Below are 21,856 nucleotides of genomic sequence, written 5' to 3'. Positions count from 1 at the left end.
AAGCTACTACAATGTCATTATCTCACGGTCAGTGTTCACTTTCTAGAAGTGTAACAGGAGAGATGCTCTGGGAAACCCAATTCCAAGTGAACAAACATAAGAGGCAAAAGGAAGAAAAACAGAATAGATATTTTAATAATAGTATTGCATGAACCATGAGCTTGTGTGATCCATCCACTGTCCCAAGTAGACCTTCAATGTAACTTTCAATGTATAGCCCGTGAATCTGCACGGACCCGGGTCTCACTAATGAATTCATACCACACCAATCTTAGTTGAATACTATTTTTTAGTATTTATTTACTAAAAAGCTAAAATGATGATGAAAGATAGACAAAACACATTATAGGCTATTGATTAGAACAGGCCAACACACTGTGGCGCGTGTTACCCACAATGGGAATTTCAAAAGAGAGAGAAAAAAAAAAGTACACAAGAGAAATATACATTTGGGTGAATTTCTCAGCTATGCTATTCTAACCCTAGCCTTGCCTCAAACTGCCGCTCTTATGGGTCAGAATATAATGATGTAATTACGTGGGAATGATCTCCGAGGATTCTCTGAGTGGACCGTTCCGCTGTTCGATGACGCACTTCTCCTGCGTACCTCCCTCCTCCTGATGTCAGTGTCCTTTTTGGCTTAGGAGTCTGTTCCCTCACCCTTTTCTCTGGAAGGGGTCTTCTGAGGACAGACAGCTCTGTAGCTCAGAGCTCACAACACAGGAATGAAACCCTTTAGAAGGTACCCCAGACAGGGCCAACCAGGCAGAATATAACCCCACCCACTTTGCCAAAGCACAGACTCCACACCACCCGAGGGATATTAACAGACAACCAACTTACAACTCTGAGACCAGACTGAGTATAGCCCCCTCCTACCCCCTCCACCTCACCTCATGAGCCCGAGGGGGCACAAAACCAAACAGAAGATTACGTCTGTGACTCAACCCACTCAAGTGACGCACCCCTCCTAGGGACGGCATGGGAGAGCACTAGTAAGCCAGTGACTCAGACTCTGTAATAGGGTCAGAGGCAGAGTCCCAGTGGGAGCCTTCCAGGCAGAGACAGCAAGGGCAGTTCGTCGCTGCAGTGCCCTGCCGTTCACCTTCGCACCCCTGGGCCAGACTACACTCAATCATAGGACCTACTGAAGAGACGAGTCTTCAGTAAGGACTTAAAGGTCGAGACCGAGTCTGCGTCTCTCAAATGGATAGGCAGATCATTCCATAAAAATGGAGCTCTATAGGAGAATGCCCATAGAGCTGTTTGCTTAGAAAGTCTAGGGACAATAAGGAGGCCTGCGTCTTGTGACCGTAGCTTACGTGTAGGTATGGACGGCAGGACCAATTCTTGCTAAGTAGCCTATGCTTACCTGGCTGAATATCATGATTCTTTGCATCAATCCAGTGGCCATTTGTTTTGCAAACTCCATCTCATGTGCGCTACAGAAACACCGCTAACCGAACAGTGCAACAGTGCAACGTGCAACACTTGAATTAAATGGTAACTACTAAAAAATATATATATTTTTTTTGCAGACCTCAAAAGTGGTCTTGTGATGTGATTTAAAACCTGTTTGGGATAGGGGGCGGTATTTTCATGTCCAGATGAAATTGTGCCCAAAGCAAACTGCCTGCTACTCAGGCCCAGAAGCTAGGATATGCATATAATTGGTAGATTTGGATAGAAACACTAAAGTTTCTAAAACTGTTAAAATTATGTCTGTGTATAAACAGAACTTATTTGGCAGGCGAAACCCCGAGGACAAAACATCCAGGATTTTTTTGTTTGTTGAGGTGACTGTTTTCAATTGCATTTCTATGGGAATCTAGATTTCTGAGGCATCTGGTTGCAGTTCCTAGGGGCTTCCACTAGATGTCAACAGTCTTTAGAAAGTGGTTGATGTTTTTCTTTTGAGTAATGAAGAAGTATGGCTGTTCAGAATGAGTGTCGAGTCTAGTGTACTCGTGTTTGTACTCACTTTCATTTTATCCGCTATTGAACACGGTTTATTCCTTCTTAAATTTGATCGATTATTTATGTTTTAAAATACCTAAAGTTGTTTGAAATGTTTGGACCAAGATTACAGGTAATTTATTAGATAATGTGTAGTCAGGTTGGGCGAGTTGGAACCAGTGTTTTTCTGAATCAAACGCGCCAAATAAATTGACATTTTGGGGATATAACGACGGAATTAATCGAACAAAAGGACCATTTGTGATGTTTATTTGAGATATTAGAGTACCAACAGAAGAAGATCTTCAAAGTTAAGGCATTAATTATTAACTGACAGATTTTATGTTTTTATTTTATTTTATTATGCTAATTAGAATTCCGCGGGTGTGGACATCGACTTTAGTCTTATTTCAAACCAACTTGCATAAACCTGAAACGGACCCTTACCTTAAACCTAACCTTAACCAAACCCTTAACTCTGACCCTTACCACATTTTTAAAAATAAATTCTGTCCTTATAGCCTTTTCCAATTGACACACTCCTCGAGCACCTATCCAGTTATTGGTCTTCGGATTAAGGAAGGAGAGGAGAGTCCATTGACTTCCATTGAAACAGAAAAAAAAATTGGGTGTGGGATGTTGACCCCCAGAGGTCCGATGTCTCGTTTCCTCTTCCGTCTCTGGCTTCAACAACACTGCAAGGTATGATAAAAAACCCTGATGGACATGGGACAACTGTCATACCAAATTTAAAATAAATACGATTTTTAATTACCAACGTAGCATAAAGTAGGCTACCCTGTTATACAGTGAGCAAACTGCACTTTCTGAAGTTGGATAATTTTTACTGTCTGGACCAAAAACATTTAGCTATGCAGATAGTATGGGCAGCAAATTAAAGTTGTTGTGACCTTTGTCTTTTTTCTACTTTCCCTGATTGGATTGACTAGCTAACACTGGGGTGTATTCATTACGCTGATTATGTGCCTAGCATACTCCCTTAACTATCTACTACTAACAGTAGCTCTAACTATAACCATAACCCTTACTCTAAACCTAAACGTAACCATTGCCCTAGCCTTGTCCCTTACCCTAACCTTTATTCTAATTCAGCATAATCCCAAATGCGGTCCTGGGGACCCCAAGGTGTGCATGTTTTGTTTTTTGCCGTAGCACTACACAGCTGATTCAAATAATCAAAGCTTGGTGATTATTTGAATCAGCTGTGTAGTGCTAGGGCAAAAACCAAAACGTGCACCCTTTGGGGTCCCCAGGACTGAGTTTGGAAACGCTAGTCTAATCTAAACGAAGCCAGCTAAACCAGGAAAGGTTAAGATAACATTATACCTGAAACATTCATATGTGAGTAGAGAGTGTAGCTACAGTATACCTCCACTGTGTATTGGGTGTTCTAGGCAACAACAAAAAAGCTGTGGTGTGAAATTATAATTTGTTTCTGAAATGACAGTAACATTTTGCAGTATACTATTTTCTGTTTCAACTCCAGCAGAAGGCTAGAAGAGGGATGTTGAATTCTGAGCTCCAAGGCTGTTGTTGTGAGGTTAAACTGGACTGTAAAGGATTCACTTACTGGATATGAGATAGACCTATGAGGATACCCCTCGTCTACATCCAGTCTTTGACGCACCAATTGACTGGAAATGCTGTTAAATTTAAAAGCACATTTTTGCACCTTAACCCTGTAGTAGCCTAATACTTAAAAAATGCATCACTGAAAAGACTTGTCTGAACATGTGAAAGTTAATGTATGTGGCAGAGCACTTGCCTTCACCTGCCCAATCATATTATGTCAATGTCATTAGTCTAAGTGGCTCTAGCTAGAAGAGCCCGTTACAGTCACCTCTTGCATGACCCCAGGCATCTCGTAAACAAATCCAAATAATTCAAGACGTTGCACTACACTACTTGTAACCTACAAATGGGTAGATAGGGCGTTTGTTTACAGTAGTCTAATCCTAGACGCCTGTGGAGGGAGAGTAATGAAGCTGAACGAATGTAGCGTGGCTCACTATGCCACCTGCGTCGCCGCCAGACATGATGGGCTTTCTGTTCAAGAAGGGGGAGTGGAACACAGCCTACCACAGGCGCTGGTTCATCCGGAAGGGCAACATGCTGTTCTACCTTGAGGAGTGTGAGAGCCAGGAACCCATCGGTGTCATCGCATTGGAGTGCTGCACCGTGATGCTCTGCAAGTCAGCTGAAGAACTCGCCTTCACCATCAAGTTTGACTGCGCCAAGGTGTGTGTCTACAAGTTGGCGGCAGCAAACCAGGCAGCCATGGAATCTTGGATGAAGGCTGTGTCACGAGCCAGCTTCGGCAAGGAGATCCAGGATGGACCTGGAGGGCTTCAGGGCATGCACACTCCAAATCAGGAACATCATCTAGTGCTCCTCTGGTGCCCTCTTCCCAGGTTACAGGTTCAGCTGTCGCACAGGGGGAGACTCATACCCACAGCCTTCAGGAGGAGGTACAACTCCTTTCAGGAACCTCTAAAGAGAGTAAGCCCTCTGCTCAGGTCAATGGGTGCGCAATGGGCCCCCCCTCTGGTGTGCCGTGGGAGGGGAACAGAAATGGGAACGATGTGGGGCGATGTGGTCAGGCCCCCGCCTGTGCCTCCGCGCAGTGTGGGTGCATCTCTCTCCTGAGTTTTGCTTCTCCACATTTCACGACTGGTACAGAAAATAGGTTGCTGAACTAAGGGTGGAGTGGCTTCAGAGCTAGTTAGGCACCCCTCTCTCCCACCTCACAGCCCAACATTAGAAAGGGTACTTGTCACCTCGCACAAATTGTTTCACCCCAAAATACCTTGATTTTAATGTCAGAGAGTGTGTCCTTGTAATTCCAAACACTGTCTTGGGGCAGTCTGGGAAGCTGGCTGGCTTGCTAAAAGCAGCACTTTCCTGGTAGTTTTAGCTGTCATGGGCCATCGGTAATATGATGTGTTGTCATAGGAATTTACTGTCACTTCATTTTATATGAGAGTATGGTATTTCAAAGAAAAGCTTTGTATTTACACATTTCTAGTTATTTTGTATTTTTTTAATCTTAAACTACAATAGAATCAACTATTTTATCACGTTTTATATCATTGTTGTTTTCTACCATTTTTTTATACACAAAGGATGACTCCTGAATGTTCCTGAATTGAGTATATCTGGCAGATGATAGAAATTAGTATATCGGTATGTACAGTACCAGTCAAAAGTTTGGACACACCCACATCAAGGGTTTTTCTTTATTTCACTATTTTCTACAAAATATAATTTATATTTGAGATTCACCCTTTGCCTTGATGACATCTTTGCACACTGTTGGCATTCATGAGGTAGTCACCTGGAATGCATGTCAATGAACAGCTGTGCCTTGTTAAAAGTTAATTTGTGGAATTTCTTTCCTTATTGCGTTTGAGCCAATCAGTTGTGTTGTGACATGGTAGGGGTGGTATTGAGAAGATAGCCCAATTTGGTAAAAGACCAAGTCCGTATTATGGCAAGAACAACTCAAATAAGCAAAGAGAAACAACAGTCCATCATTACTTGAAGACATGAAGGTCAGTCAATCCAGAAAATTTCAAGCACTTTGAAAGTTTCTTCATGTGCAGTCGCAAAAACTATCAAGTAGGATGAAACTGAATCTTCTGAGGACCGCAACAGGAAAGGAAGACCCAGAGTTACCTCTGCTGCAAAGGATAAATGCATTAGAGTTAACTGCACCTCAGATTGAAGCCCAAATAAATGCTTCACAGAGTTCAAGTAACAGACACATCTCAACATCAACAGTTCAGAGGATTTGCTTCACATTTTTATGGTTACCGTGTAGTTTTCATCATTTTGATGTCTTCACTATTATTCTACAATGTACAAAATAGTTTTAAAAAATTAAGAAAAACCCTGGATTTAGTAGGTGTGTCCAAACTTTTGATTGGTACTGTACTATGTTGAAAATATGCATTTTATAATGTTTTACCAGAGGTCTTGAAACGACGACCATTGAAGAATGAATACGGTTTCATGAATTATTTAAACCACAATGATTATGCTCATGCTATGGATTATATATTTTGGAAATTGTTCTTTCTCTTTAATCTGTGCCTTATGATTTTCCTCCCAAACATTGACGAGTCGACACACAATATTAGTCTGTCTAATAATGACAGAGTACCACATCCCAGTGCAATTTTATTAATTTGTGACAGATTTCACGCAAAGTATTATCATTAGTACCTTTAAAAAATATATATACAGTGGGGCAAAAAGTATTTAGTAAGCCACCAATTGTGCAAGTTTTCCCACTTCAAAAGTTGAGAGAGGCCTGTAATTTTCATCATAGGTACACTTCAAATTTGTAGTATTTTTAATGAATTTATTTGCAAATTATGGTGGAAAATAAGTATTTGGTCAATAACAAACAAATTCTTTTTTATATACCCTTTGTTGGCAAGTACAGAGCAATGACGTTTCTGTTAGTCTTCACAAGGTTTTCACACACTGTTGCTGGTATTTTGGCCCATTCCTCCATGCAGACCTCTGGAGCAGTGATGTTTTGAGGCTGTTGGTGGGCAACACGGACTTTCAACTCCCTCCAAAGATTTTCTATGGGGTTGAGATCTGGAGACTGGCTAGGCCACTCCAGTACCTTGAAATGCTTCTTACGAAGCCACTCCTTGTTTGGCCGGGCGGTGTGTTTGGGATCATTGTCATGCTGAAAGACCCAGCCACGTTTCATCTTCAATGCCCTTGCTGATGGAAGGAGGTTTTCACTCAAAATCTCACGATACATGGCCCCATTCATTCGTTCCTTTACATGGATCAGTCATCCTGGTCCCTTTGCAGAAAAACAGCCCCAAAGCATGATGTTTCCACACCCATGCTTCACAGTAGGTATGGTGTTCTTTGGATACAACTCAGCATTCTTTGTCCTCCAAACACGACGAGTTTAGTTTTGACCAAAAAGTTATATTTTGGTTTCATCTGACCATAAGACTTTCTCCCAATCTTCTTCTGGATCATCCAAATGCTCTCTAGTGTGAGCATACCAAGTAATTAGGCGTCACTCTAAAGCGGGAAGGTGGAATAAACGAGTCAGGAGTAGGTTTTTCTGATTGAACACGGTTCTCTATTGAGGGTATTTTGTCAACAAAAACATTCTAACATAATCAATGAAAAAAATCTTCCAAGGAAAAAAACACACATCTTCTTCTCCAGATGAAACAAGAACACAATAGGATAATCTTTAAACTACAACAAACATAAATCACGGGTTTGTCACCGTCTTCGTGGTTCTTTCAGCACAGCTTCTCTCTCTCGGTGGCCATCTTCCAGAGATTTTCCTCCTCTCTGCTGGTTCCATTCTCTCTTTTATAGGGGAAGGAGAGTATCTCATTAGTACCGTCAGCTGTGCTTAATTGACTCTGGTTACCTTGTCTCCCATGCTTTGTTGGGCTGCTATCCATGAGCCCAGCCTGCCCTCTAGTGGTCCTTCCACATACCTTCCCACCCAGGACCGAACCGGAGGGTCGGACCCCAGATGCACCGTCTTGGTCGCGTCGGGACAGCGCGTCTACATTCCCGTTCCTCGATCCGGCCCTGTGGATGACATGGAAAGAGAACGGTTGTAAAGACAAAAACCATCTGGCTATTCTGTTGTTATGGTTTCTCTTACCAGCCATCCACGTGAGGGGCGCATGGTCAGTAACTAATGCAAACCTCCGACCCAGTAGGTAGTACCGGAGATAATCGAGGGCCCACTTGATGGCTAAGGCCTCTTTCTCTATGGTCGCATACCTCTGTTCCCGATCGCTGAGTTTCCTACTAATGAAGAGAATCGGCTTCTCTGCTTCACCTTCACCCTGAGCTAGTACGGCCCCGAGCCCTGTATCCGAGGCGTCGACCTGCACAATGAACTCTTGTGAGAAGTCCGGAGCCTGTAGAACGGGATCAGAACACAGGCCATCTTTTAACAATTGAAAGGCCTCTTCCATCTCGTCTTTCCACTCAACCTGGTTTGACAGGTTTTTCCTGATGAGGTTTGTGAGGGGGTTGGCAATGGTTGCATATCCCGGGATAAAACGGCGATAACATCCTGTTATCCCTAAGAAGGCCCAAACGTCTCGCTTGGTCCGGGGTCGAGGCCAGTCACGAATTGCCCTGGTCTTCTCTGCCTGCGGGCGTATTTTCCCATTCCCCACGGTATACCCCAGGTATTCCGCTTCGGACAGGCCCAGGCAGCATTTATTTGGATTGGCTGTCAACCATGTGGCTTCCAAACTCACGAGCACCGCCCGTAATCGCTGGAGGTGACTATCCCAGTCCTCGCTGTGGATGACCACATCGTCTATGTACGCCAGTGCAGTCCGAAGGGCATCCTCACATACTGGAAAAGCCCCTCTGGGGTGGCGAAGGCAGTCTTTGGGCGATCCTCCGGAGCCACCGGCACTTGCCAATATCCCTTCGTCAAATCCAGGGTAGTGATGAACTTGGCCTTTCCTAAGCGCTCCAAGAGTTCATCCACGCGGGGCATGGGCTACGCATCGAATGTAGAGATGGCATTCACACCCCTAAAGTCGTTGCAGAGTCTCATACTACCATCGGCTTTGGGGACCAGGACTATGGGACTGGACCACTCACTCGTCGAGGGCTCGATCACGCCCATCCTCAACATCTCCCTCACCTCTTTCTTAGCGATGACTCGGCGAGCCTCAGGAATCCTGTAAGGGCGGATATGCACTTTCTTGCCGGGTTCAGTGTGGATATGGTGGAACAGGACATCTGTTTGTCCTGGGAATGGAGAGAATATTCGACCAAAGTTCATAATCAGCTTGTCTAGCTGTCTTGACTGCTCCGGTAGGAGAGTTTGGCCACGGCGCACCTGTGGTAGAGCCTCTTTTTTTTCTTTGCCTTCCAGGGCCATCAAAGCCACCTCCTCCTCTCGTCCATGGTACGTCTTCAGCAGGTTTATGTGATAGAGTTGGACCTTCTTCCTCCTGTCAGGTTGCTTGATGAGGTAATTGACCGGTGAGACCCTTTTCATTACCTCGTAGGGCCCCCTCCACTGCGCCTGCAAGCGATGTTCGGCCGTGGGCACAAGCACCATCACTTTCTCTCCCACGGTGAACTCACGTGGGGTCGCAGATTTATCATAGGCCCGGCCTTGGTTCCTTTGGGCCTTCTCCATATGCTCCTTGACTATGGGCCACACTGATGACAGGCGGTCTCTCATCAGGGTAACGTGTTCTATTGTGGATCGAAAGGGGCATGGTTGGGTCTCCCAGGTCTCCTTGGCTAAGTCGAGGATTCCTCGACAGGGTCTGCCATAGAGCAATTCAAATGGAGAGAATCCAGTGGATGCCTGGGGTATTTCTCGCAGGGCAAACATTAAGTGTGGGAGAAGCATGTCCCAGTTTTTCCCGTCTCGGGACACCACTCTTCTCAACATGCTTTTAATTGTTTTGTTCAAGCGTTCACACAACCCATCTGTTTGAGGGTGGAATATGCTTGTACGTATCTGTTGAACCTGATATAACCGACACAAGTCCTTCATCAACCGGGACATGAACGGGGTTCCTTGATCGGTTAAGATCGTCTTGGGATGGCCCACACGAGAGAACATCAGGAATAACTCCTTGGCAATTCCCTTTGACGACATGTTACGCAGGGGTATGGCCTCCGGGAACTTGGTAGCATAATCTATAACCACTAGGATGTACTCGTGTCCTCTGGCGGATTTTGGGAGGGGTCCTACGAGGTCCATAGCTATGCGTTCAAAGGGAGTCTCTATGATGGGGAGAGGAATCAAAGGGTTACGTAGGTGTGGCCGTGGGGCTGTACGTTGACATTGATCACACGTCTTACAATACCTGGCCACATCTCGGGTGACACGGGGCCAATAGAATCTCTGCATGATTCTGTCAATAGTCTTGTCTCGTGCCAGGTGTCCTCCTAGGACGTGGGAATGGGCTAACTGTAGAACTGTATCCCTGTATGGTCTAGGCACCATTAGTAATTCCTGGTTTTCCCCCCTTCGTCATACGACCCAGTATAAGAGACCCCGCCTGATTGCATAGTAAGGAAGAGGGGGCTCACCTGATCCGTCGACGTTCCTCCCGTCGATCACCTTCACCTTCCTCATGGCCTCTCTTAGGTCTGGGTCTCTATGCTGCGAGGTGCCGAACTGTCCCTTTAATTCCTGGGGCAGGTCAACCTCAGTAGAGGGATGTGGAGGTTGTTCCACATCCCCATCAGGGGAGACCGAGGAGAATCCCTTCCAGGTTCCCTCCTCGGATGGAGCTTCAAATATATCCCTTAGTGCCTGGTTGCTCCTTCCTTCCTGCGTTGTGTATAACCCTTCACAGGTGTCTTCATCGGTGGTTTCCTGGAATATCTGTCGTAAACGTTGGGTCGCTATTTCTTCCTGGCTACGTCTCCTTGTAGTACTACTACCTCGGGCTTGGAGATTCTCTTCTTTCCTGTCCCCCTTCTTCCCGTGCATAACGTCATCTGCCGAAGCTCCTTATATAGGGGACAGTCTCTCCCGATCAATAATGGCACCTTCAGCTGGGGCACTTTCCCTGCCCTGACTGTACACCTTCCTTTTGGAGTGAGAATAGGCAGATTCACAGTGGGGTAATAGTGGGTGTCTCCATGGATACAGGATACGGCTACTTTGTCTGGTAGCAGTGTTGCGGAGGTAACCATCCGCTCCTCTACTAACGTAACCATACTTCCCGAGTCGAGAATAGCTACCACATCTTGTCCTTCAACTCACACCGGAATCTCTGAGGCTGGGGCTATCTCTGCTAACCAACAGTGTTGATCCTGCCCCCTCAAAATGGGATGTGTGGGGGTAGGCAGTGACGACTCCGTGACCATGGGCTCATCCTTGCTAGGACATTGTGGGGCATAATGGTTGGGAGACTGACACTTATAACACCGACCCGGCTATGTTGTGGCTGACTTCTCCCACCTCCGGGGGGGGCTTGGACGTTTCGGTGGCGGGCACGCCGGGGTGAGTCGTGGTACGGGATTGGAAGACTCCTTCCGTTCCTCCTTGTCACTTTTTAACAGCTCCCCTGTAGACCGATATGTTTCCACCGCCTGGGCTATGTCGTCGGCTGACAACGGGTTGGCTTGCCCCACAACCCTTTTTAAGTCACTGGGTAATTCTCTCAATATCTTGTCCACTAGGAGAGTCTCTATCACATGTCCTACTCCCTTTCCAGGTTCTAGCCACTGTTTCGTCAGTCGTATTAAGGCGAAGATCTGGGCACGGGTTGATCAGCTGTATAGGTCCATTGATGGAACTTTACAGCCCTATCTCTGGCAGTCAGCTGGTACCGGGACAGGATCTCGGTTTTTAGTCACCCATAGTCCGCAACTTCGCGGGAATCCAGGTCAAAATAGGCTTCCTGAGCCACCCCGGTCAAAAGAGGAGCTAATGCACTAGCCCATTCTGTGGGCGGCCACTCTTCCAAGGTGGCCGTCCTTTCGAAGGTCATGAGGAAGGCCTCAATATCATCCTCCTTGGAGAGACGAGGTAACATGGCGTGAGCAGCCGCACTTGGCCGAACTCTAGGTTCTTCTCGTCGACTCAGCTGCTGTTGCAGGAGTTCTATGGTTGTCTGCTGTGCCGTGATCAATTGTTGTAGTAGGGCGTTATCCATCGTTCTTGAATGGTTCCTCCGGGTCTTCTGGAAGAATATTAATTTACTCACTTATCCTTGTGTCACTCGTCCACCTAATGCCCGCATCCTCCACCAATGTGAGCGTACCAAGTAATTAGGCGTCACTCTAAAGCGGGAAGGTGGAATAAACGAGTCAGGAGTAGGTTTTTCTGATTGAACACGGTTCTCTATTGAGGGTATTTTGTCAACAAAAACATTCTAACATAATCAATGAAAAAAAATCTTCCAAGGAAAAAAACACACATCTTCTTCTCCAGATGAAACAAGAACACAATAGGATAATCTTTAAACTACAACAAACATAAATCACGGGTTTGTCACCGTCTTCGTGGTTCTTTCAGCACAGCTTCTCTCTCTCGGTGGCCATCTTCCAGAGTTTTTCCTCCTCTCTGCTGGTTCCATTCTCTCTTTTATAGGGGAAGGAGAGTATCTCATTAGTACCGTCAGCTGTGCTTAATTGACTTTGGTTACCTTGTCTCCCATGCTTTGTTGGGCTGATATCCATGAGCCCAGCCTGCCCTCTAGTGGTCCTTCCACACTAGCAAACTTCAGACGGGCCTGGACATGTACTGGCTTAAGCAGGGGGACACATCTGACACTGCAGGATTTGAGTCCCTGGCGGCGTAGTGTGTTACTGATGGTAGACTTTGTTACTTTGGTCACAACTCTCTGCAGGTCATTCACTAGCTCCCCCCATGTGGTTCTTGGATTTTTGCTCACCCTTCTTGTGATCATTTTGACCCCACGGGGTGAGATCTTGCGTGGAGCCCCAGATCGAGGGAGATTATCAGTGGTCTTCTATGTCTTCCATTTCCTAATAATTGCTCCCACAGTTGAAGTCTTCAAACCAAGCTGCTTACCTATTGCAGATTCAGTCTTCCCAGCCTGGTGCAGGTCTACAATTTTGTTTCTGGTGTCCTTTGACAGCTCTTTGGTCTTGGCCATAGTGGAGTTTGGAGTGTGACTGTTTGAGGTTGTTGACAGGTGTCTTTTATACTGATAACAAGTTCAAACATGTGCCATTAATACAGGTAACGAGTGGAGGACAGAGGAGCCTCTTAAAGAAGAAGTTACAGGTCTGTGAGAGCCAGAAATCTTGCTTGTTTGTAGGTGACCAAAAACTTATTTTCCACCATAATTTGCAAATAAATAAATGTAAAATCCTACAATGTGATTTTCTGGATTTTTTAAGACTTAGACTTTAAGTCTAACATGATAATCTAAATAATAATTCAAATAATTTAACATACAGCATTGAATAATTTATTTAACTTTGTTCTTGTACATTTCACTTGTTCTGTTTCCCCAACATATCAATACCGAAATGAACTTGTTTTATGAGCTACTTTAAATAATTACATTTATATTAAATGCATAAGCTAGCCTAATCTTCTACTGGGGGTGAAACCCAGTGCTTGACTTGGTCTGAAATAAGTTCTGGCAGGGGCACAACTTTGGTTTTAGAAGTGAGAGGGGATCCCCACGTCCCCAGTGAAAGTTGTGCCCCTGGGTGCTGGTACTAATTTTGGGTGCCAGCACTGGTTATACTAAGGTGCAGGAGAGCCACAATACTTTTGAGCTAATATTCTGTAAGTGGGACAGAAGCTCAAGCAGTAGAACATTTTAGGTGCCGGTACTCAGCTCCAGTGTCCTCCTGCCCAAGTCAAGCACTGGTGAAACCTGAAAACATGCACTCGACCACAGCAATTTTGACAGCGGAAATGAGGCCAACTTTTTTCCATGTAGAGTTTTATCTATGTGAAGCCAGAAAAGCCAACCAACAGCTGCCTACAAACATGCCCTTATTTCTGTGATATGCAAAATAAAAGTCCTGTGAATAAACGGCATACGAAAGTCATAGTATTGGAGTATTTTATGTTACATCCTCATTAAACATGATTATATATAGGCTATACGGGTCATTTCACCAACAAGATGCATTTTGGGTAGTGTAATTTGGTCAAAATATTTTATTTGACCTAATTTTAATATTGTCAATCAATCAAATGTATTTATTTAGCCCTTTTTACATCAGCCGACGTCACAGCATTGTCATAAAGAGCACATGTTCAAATTCATAAAAAAACATTTCTTCCCATCTCAAGAGGTTTCACATTAAGAACAATTACTATAGTAAGTGTCAATTAAAGTAACAGGGTTGAAGTTTTCATCTTAAATCAGCCATAACTCCCCTTCTGACAGGTGGAATGGACGCACGCTTCTTCAACATAATGGGCTATTTGAATGCAAGCTTCACAAAACAAATGTGGAATTGATAAAACATGTCTAGCCTATCTATCTATGGGTATCAGGTTTGACATGTTTATGCCCGACCTGCTCAGTTTTCCACCACAAAACACACGAAAATGGCCAAAAGGAGTAGAACAAGCTCACCTTCTTTCACACAATGATTTGACTACTTATTAATTAATGTTCAATATTTCTTTTGAAAAAAACGAATTATGATTTTTTTCCCCACCATATTAAAATGTGGGTTGACTTTAAAATGAGCGACAAACCTAAATTAATCACTAATCATGTGAAACAAATAATCTTCAGTAATGTCAAAGCAACAAAGTAACTAACTAGGGCTTTACACATTTTTGTAAAGCCCTAGTTATTTTTTGGTTAAGTGGTTTAAAATCTACCTAGATGTCGGAAAAACTGGAGGGACATGTCAAAATGCTGACAGTTGTGGCTGCTTTGCGTGATGTATTGTTGTTTCTACCTTCATGCCCTTTGTGCTGTTGTCTCTGCCCAACAATGTTTGTACCATGTTTTGTGCTGCTACCATGTTGTGTTTCTACCATGTTGTTGTCATGTTGTGATGCTACCATGCTGCGTTTTCATGTGTTGCTGCCATGCTATGTTCTTGTCTTAGGTCTCTCGTTATGTAGTGTTGTCTTTCTTGTCGTGATGTGTGTTTTGTCCTATATTTTATTAAAAAGTATATTTTTAATCTCAGCCCCCCGTCCCCGCAGGAGGCCTTTTGCCTTTTGGTAGGCCGTCATTGTAAATAAGAATTTGTTCTTAACTGACTTGCCTAGTCAAATAACAGTTAAATAAAATATAATTTGACCCATGTGACAATACATGTTTTTTTTTTTTTAAGAGGGGGGGGGGGGGGGCTCTGAAATGGCCCCAGATTATCCGGCCCTGGATTTTTCCATGGGTTTGACACAGATATCATTTTCGTTCTCTATTGAGATTTCAGTGGAGGCTGGTGGTAGCAGCTATAGGAAGGCAGGATCATTGTATTGGCTGGAATGGAATAAATTGAACGTTATCAATCACATCAAACATATGGATTTGTTTGACAATATTTTTGAATCCTTTCCATTTATTCCATTTCAGCCACCAGCCTCCTCTGAGTTAGATACTGATTATGCAATAGTAAATAAAATAACTATTTCACCAGCAATTATTTCACCAACAATTTATAATAATGGCTGAAATGTCATTAATGAATCGTTAAGAATTCACAATTAATTTCACTGCCATTTGTACTTTTTCTTTTTTTCTTTTTTTCTGTCTGATATCAGCTGATGTACGAAGGGCTATATAAATACATTTGATTTGACTTTGATTTGATTTAGGTCCGTACTTTTATTTTGAAGGTGTTGCCGGAACGTCACCCGGAACTGATCACCACGATATTGCTAATGTTGCTGGTGTCACATCAGTCAATTTCCTTCCTGAAAGTTTGTAGCCTGTTGCACGCATTCAAAATGAGAGAGAAAGCAACGGGCTTTTGGGCATGCAGGTACATTTTAAATACATATTTATTATTATTTACCGAGGTTGGTTTTAGCTATTATAAATGTTTCTCAACGCATATGGGTTATGCTACGTCACATTTTTGGTACGTCGTCGTGCTACGTGTGCTCATCCAACAAAATAACAGAACGTAAGTATGTTGTCAAGAGCCGTGTCAAATTTGGTCTTGTTTCTGTAGTGCTCAAAACATCAGTCGTTGGAATAAGTGTCATAAAGAATATGGTTGCTTGCTTGTAGTTAGTTGTTCAGAAAGTAATTTCGGGAAAGGTTGATGACGAACTCCAAATGTGTTTTGCTGTTGATAGCTATCTAGTGTACTTTTCTGGATGAAATTTAAAGAGCTGTCCTCTCCATCACTGAGGCGAGGACTGGTTGCCACTACTTTGGGTAGTTTCTTGCAAAGCATTTTGATAGCTAACTAGCATACTTGTTCTCAGAAAGACTACCACGTTAGACCACGAACTGGATTTATTTAGTTAGTAAAACAGCCAACCTTGCTGAATGGTGATGTAATACTGTTTTTACTGAAACACAATACCAGAAACATTACACCAGGGCACGTTCAGTGCAGTTCTGTAACGTTCTAGTTATGTAGAACTCACATCCTTCTGAGATGTTGAATAAGCAATCATGTCTATTTGTAACATTTGCCTAATGAACATGTTGTTTGGGTGAATGGAAATGGTGCTGTCTGAACTCCAGGGTTGCATTCAGAAGGGTACAATGTAGTGAACTATGCAGATAGACATGGCATTTAAAAAAAACTCAGCTGGCACAATTCTTACTTGTCAGGCATACATTTGCTTGCTAGACATGCATTTTCTTCTACATTGTTTATCTGAACGCTCTACAAAATGATGCCCTGTTGAACAAAAATTTGCAACGGTGAAACCTACTGAAGATAACCAAGCAGCACAAAATAGCCTACACCCATCCTCCGGTTGCTCAGAGGGTGGTTGTAATACTGTGCTACTGCACAAGCTTGTCAATTTCTTAAAATAGGTCACTTGCTGCTTGGGGTCACATACAAAGATCAGTGACACACAAAGATCACACTTGGTATCTGAACCAAACTCAATATCCCTTGGGTTGGCTTGGACTGGATAATCAGCGTCCTCCCAAAAACTGGGTGGGCTAAGGCTGGATTTTCTCTCCACTAGAAGTAGACTACTCCGTAGATGCTCCACAGCCTCTGTGAATTTATCACACACTGCGCAGAGGGCTTCACATGGAGATTTTGATGAAATGCAGAATTTCTAGGCCTAATTATGCAAGCAACAGTGATATTTCACTAAGGAGAACGCTTGGTGGAGTACAACCCCCCCCCCATAGAAGTACGATGCCCCTTGAGCAAATGGGGGTTAAATGCTTGCTCATCGACAGGTTTTTCACCTTTGTCGGCTGGGAATTCGAAACCGCGACGTTTCGGGATACTAGACCAACACCACTAGGCTATCAATGGTTGCATGCCACATCATCGACTGACACATTTCTATAACATTATGCAGTTAGTTGGTACTTAAAATACCTATTTAGGTGTTGTAAGATCTTGTCTGGCGTCAGCAACGTTTAAGCATAGGAACCCCAGTCTTAGCTAGAAAACTCAAGTTGGCAAATGCTACACTTTGGATTACATTTGGTCTTCTGATTGGTTGAAGGTGAACTGACATGACGTGAACGCGACATTAAACTAACTGACTATTTTTGTTAAAAAATCTGAGCGATAATCAGTTTGGATACCAGGCTATGCCAGACCCACCAAACATGAGCAAATATGCAGTGCATTTGGAAAGTATTTAGACCCCTTGACTTTTTCCACATTTTGTTACGTTACAGCCTTATTCTAAAATGCATTAAATATTTTTTTACCTCCTCCATCTACCCACAATACCCCATTAACAACAAAGCAAAAACAGTTTTTTTTGTTGAAATTTTTGAAACAAAAAAAGATAACATTTACATAAATATTCAGACACTACTCAATACTTTGTTGAAGCACCTTTTAAGCTGCTGCTACTCTGTTTATTATCTATGTATAGTCACTTTAACTCTACCTTTATGTACATATTACTGATCGGTGTCCCTGCACATTGACTCTGTATCGGTACCCTCTGTATATAACCTTGCTATTGTTCTTTTACTGCTACTTTGACATTTTTTGTTCCTTTTGTTTTTTTATTTATTACTTACAATTTTTTACTTCACACTTATTTTTCTTAACTGCATTGTTGGTTAATTAAGGGCGTGTAAGTAAGCATTTCACTATAAGGTCTATTGATGATGACCTGTTGTAAACTGGTAATCTCTGTATACCTGTCGCAAGACCCACTGGTTGATGCTTATTTATAAAACTCTCTTAGTCTCACTCCCCCTATCTGAGATATCTACTGCAGCCCTCATCCTCCACATACAACACTGTTCTGCTAGTCACACTCTGTTAAAGGTTCCCAAAGCACACGCATCCCTGGGTCGCTCCTCTTTTCAGTTCGCTGCAGCTAGCGGCTGGATGGAGCTGCAACAAACTGGACAGTTTTATCTCAATCTCTTTATTCAAAGACTCAATCACGGACTCTCTCTTACTGACAGTTGTGGCTGCGTTGCGTGATGTATTGTTGTCTCTACCTTGTTGCCCGTTGTGCTGTTGTCTGTGCCCAGTAATGTTTGTACCATGTTTTATGGTGCTACCATGTTGCGTTTCTACCATGTTGTCATGTTGTTGCAACCATGCTGTGCTTTCATGTGTTGCTGACATTCTGTCTTGTCTTAGGTCTCTCTTTATGTAGTGTTGTCTCTCTTGTCGTGATGTGTGTTTTGTCCTAATATAAATTGTCCCAATCCCTGCAGAAGGCCTTCTGACATGCCTAGTTAAATAACATAACATTTGGCTCATGTGACAAATAAAAAAATGTGATTTGATTTGAAGAGGTGGGCCTCTAAAATGAATGATCAGTGGTCACACCCCTCCACACTTGGTATCTAATCTGAATATCCCTTGGGTTGGCTTGGACTGGCTAATCAGTGTTCTCTCAAACTATGGATGGGCTAAGGCTGGATTTGCACTCCACTAAAAGTAGACTACTCTGTATAGGCTCCACAACCTCTTTGTCAATTCACCACACACTGCACAGAGGGCTCCACATGGAGATTTCAATGCATGGCAGAATTTGTAGGCCTAATTATGCAAGCAACAGTGATGTTTCACTAAGGAGAACTCTTAGTGGATGCTTCACCTCAAAGAAAAGTGGAAAGTGTTGTTTTACAGGGTCAGCCATAAAGTACGGTTCCCCTTGAGCAAATGGGGGTTAAATGCCTTGCTCATCGACAGGTTTTTCACCTTTGTCGGCTCAGGAATTCGAAACGGGTAACTTTCGGGTTACTGGCCCAACACTACTAGGCTACCAATGGTTGCATGCCACATTTCTATAACATACAGTGCCTTGCGAAAGTATTCGGCCCCCTTGAACTTTGCGACCTTTTGCCACATTTCAGGCTTCAAACATAAAGATATAAAACTGTATTTTTTTGTGAAGAATCAACAACAAGTGGGACACAATCATGAAGTGGAACGACATTTATTAATTTTTTTAACAAATCAAAAACTGAAAAATTGGGCGTGCTAAATTATTCAGCCCCCTTAAGTTAATACTTTGTAGCGCCACCTTTTTGCTGCGATTACAGCTGTAAGTCGCTTGGGGTATGTCTCTATCAGTTTTGCACATCGAGAGACTTAAATTTTTTTCCCATTCCTCCTTGCAAAACAGCTCGAGCTCAGTGAGGTTGGATGGAGAGCATTTGTGAACAGCAGTTTTCAGTTCTTTCCACAGATTCTCGATTTGATTCAGGTCTGGACTTTGACTTGGCCATTCTAACACCTGGATATTTTTATTTTTGAACCATTCCATTGTAGATTTTGCTTTATGTTGTGGATCATTGTCTTGTTGGAAGACAAATCTCCGTCCCAGTCTCAGGTCTTTTGCAGACTCCATCAGGTTCTTCCATAATGGTCCTGTATTTGGCTCCATCTTCCCATCAATTTTAACCATCTTCCCTGTCCCTGCTGAAGAAAAGCAGGCCCAAACCATGATGCTGCCACCACCATGTTTGACAGTGGGGATCGTGTGTTCAGGGTGATGAGCGGTGTTGCTTTTACGCCAAACATAACGTTTTGCATTTTTGCCAAAAAGTTCCATTTTGTTTCATCTGACCAGAGCACCTTCCACATGTTTGGTGTGTCTCCCAGGTGGCTTGTGGCAAACTTTAAACAACACTTTTTTATGGATATCTTTAAGAAATGGCTTTCTTCTTGCCACTCTTCCATAAAGGCCAGATTTGTGCAATATACTACTGATTGTTGTCCTATGGACAGAGTCTCCCACCTCAGCTGTAGATCTCTGCAGTTCATCCAGAGTGATCATGGGCCTCTTGGCTGCATCTCTGATCAGTCTTCTCCTTGTATGAGCTGAATGTTTAGAGGGACGGCCAGGTCTTGGTAGATTTGCAGTGGTCTGATACTCATTCCATTTCAATATTATCACTTGCACAGTGCTCCTTAGGATGTTTAAAGCTTGGAAAATCTTTTTGTATCCAAATCCGGCTTTAAACTTCTTCACAACAGTATCTCGGACCTGACTGGTGTGTTCCTTGTTCTTCATGATGCTCTGCGCTTTTAACGGACCTCTGAGACTATCACAGTGCAGGTGCATTTATACGGAGACTTGATTATACACAGGTGGATTGTATTTATCATCATTAGTCATTTAGGTCAACATTGGATCATTCAGAGATCCTCACTGAACTTCTGGAAAGAGTTTGCTGCACTGAAAGTAAAGTGGCTGAATAAATTTGCATGCCCAATTTTTCAGTTTTTGATTTGTTAAAATGTTTTGAAATATCCAATAAATGTCGTTCCACTTAATGATTGTGTCCCACTTGTTGATTCTTCACAAAAAAATACAGTTTTATATCTTTATGTTTGAAGCCTGAAATGTGGCAAAAGGTCTCAAAGTTCAAGGGGGCCGAATACTTTCGCAAGGCACTGTATTATGCAGTTAGCTGATACTTTAAAATACCTATTTAGGTGTTGTAAGATCTCTGGCATCAGCAACATTTAAGCATAGGAACCCCAATCTTAGCTAGAAAACTCAAGGTGTCAAATGCTACCCTTTGGATTACATTTGGTCATCTGATTGGTTGAAGGTGAACTGACATGACGTAAATGCTGCATTAGGCTAAGTGACAATTTTCTTTCTGAAATCTATGTTAGCGCGACTCCTAATTTGATCTTGCTAGTTATCTAAGTAAGTGGCTGTATTAATAAGTTGGACAGGGCATCATATTAATATGGTGGACAGGGAATCGTATTGGGTTAGCTTTCTGCAGTGTTTGAGAAGTCAATGTCCTTTGGATGAGGTCTGTTCAGCTGCCACTGCTATCTTGATTTCCTTGTGTTTTTTTCTTCCGTGTCTGCTCCTCCCCTCCCCCTCTTCTCCAAGCAGAGAAGTATTTGTATCTATTAGGCCTATAGGCTACTCATCTGAAAGCTCACACATTTCACTGTAGCCTAACCAATAACCTAAAGGTCAACATATTTCTTATATGGCAATGTTGCTTAACTTGTAGCCTAGGCCGGGCTGCTTCATGTTTAATTATAGCATATCTGTAGGCCTACTTTGAAGCACAATTTCTGCCTACCTTTTAGGCTTGTTGAGCAATTACAAAAAGCAATATCATCATATCCTATTTTTAGGTCAAGTTGATATTTTCTATAATAGCTTTATTCATTCTTGCTCACAGTTTACGCAAACTGAAGAAATGCAGAACTGACAAACATTTCACACACAATAACAAGAAAACAATTAACACATGGCAAACATAATAATACAAACACTTAAATATATAATAGGCTACAGAGCATTTCTTCTCTTGATGGGAAATCTGTATTTAAAAAAAAGAGATTAAAATATATTTGAGCTACAGTGAACTATTTTTAGCTTATTTTCTGTCATAATTTTCAGCACGGGACAGCTCCTGTAACGACAGTTAAGTTCCACTTTGTAACAAGTACACTGTGTGGTGTTTTGGGAAATGGGTGTGACATCGTCAGACATTGACTATTAACGATGCATCGTAAAAATAATGTGTAAGGGCCTCCCGGGTGGCGCAGTGGTCTAGGGGCCTTCCGGGTGGTGCAGTGGCACTGCATTGCAGTGCTAGCTGTGCCACCAGAGACCCAGGCTCTGTCGCAGCCGGCCGCGACTGGGAGGTCCGTGGGGCGACGCACAATTAACGTTGTCCGGGTTAGGGAGGGTTTGGCCGGTAGGGATATCATTGTCTCATCGCGCACCAGCAACTCCTGTGTCGGGCCTGGCGCAGTGCACGCTAACCAGGTCGCCAGGGGCACGGTGTTTCCTCCGACACATTGG

The 21,856-nt window shown here is 43.2% G+C and overlaps 1 protein-coding gene and 1 pseudogene across 2 annotated transcripts in view; both read left to right on the top strand.

The window, feature by feature from the left end:
* The first annotated feature begins 3,956 nt into the window (after nt 1–3,956).
* Nucleotides 3,957–4,699, top strand: LOC124034882 (annotated as a pseudogene).
* Nucleotides 4,700–15,271: 10,572 nt separating this feature from the next.
* The window catches only part of LOC124035970 (SH2B adapter protein 3-like), a 70,600-nt gene continuing 64,015 nt past the window's right edge, over nt 15,272–21,856 (top strand). The window contains exon 1 of one of the 2 annotated variants that reach the window (XM_046349975.1): nt 15,272–15,420. The gene's annotated coding sequence lies outside the window, so the exon portion shown is untranslated. Of the gene's footprint in view, nt 15,565–21,856 lie in introns of both variants that reach the window. The other variant, XM_046349974.1, reaches the window with a different exon arrangement.

Source organism: Oncorhynchus gorbuscha, linkage group LG05, assembly GCF_021184085.1.
Source record: "Oncorhynchus gorbuscha isolate QuinsamMale2020 ecotype Even-year linkage group LG05, OgorEven_v1.0, whole genome shotgun sequence".
Lineage (NCBI taxonomy): Eukaryota > Metazoa > Chordata > Actinopteri > Salmoniformes > Salmonidae > Oncorhynchus > Oncorhynchus gorbuscha.
The sequence above is the reverse complement of the archived record's forward strand: the minus strand, read 5'-3'. Positions and strand labels throughout refer to the sequence as shown.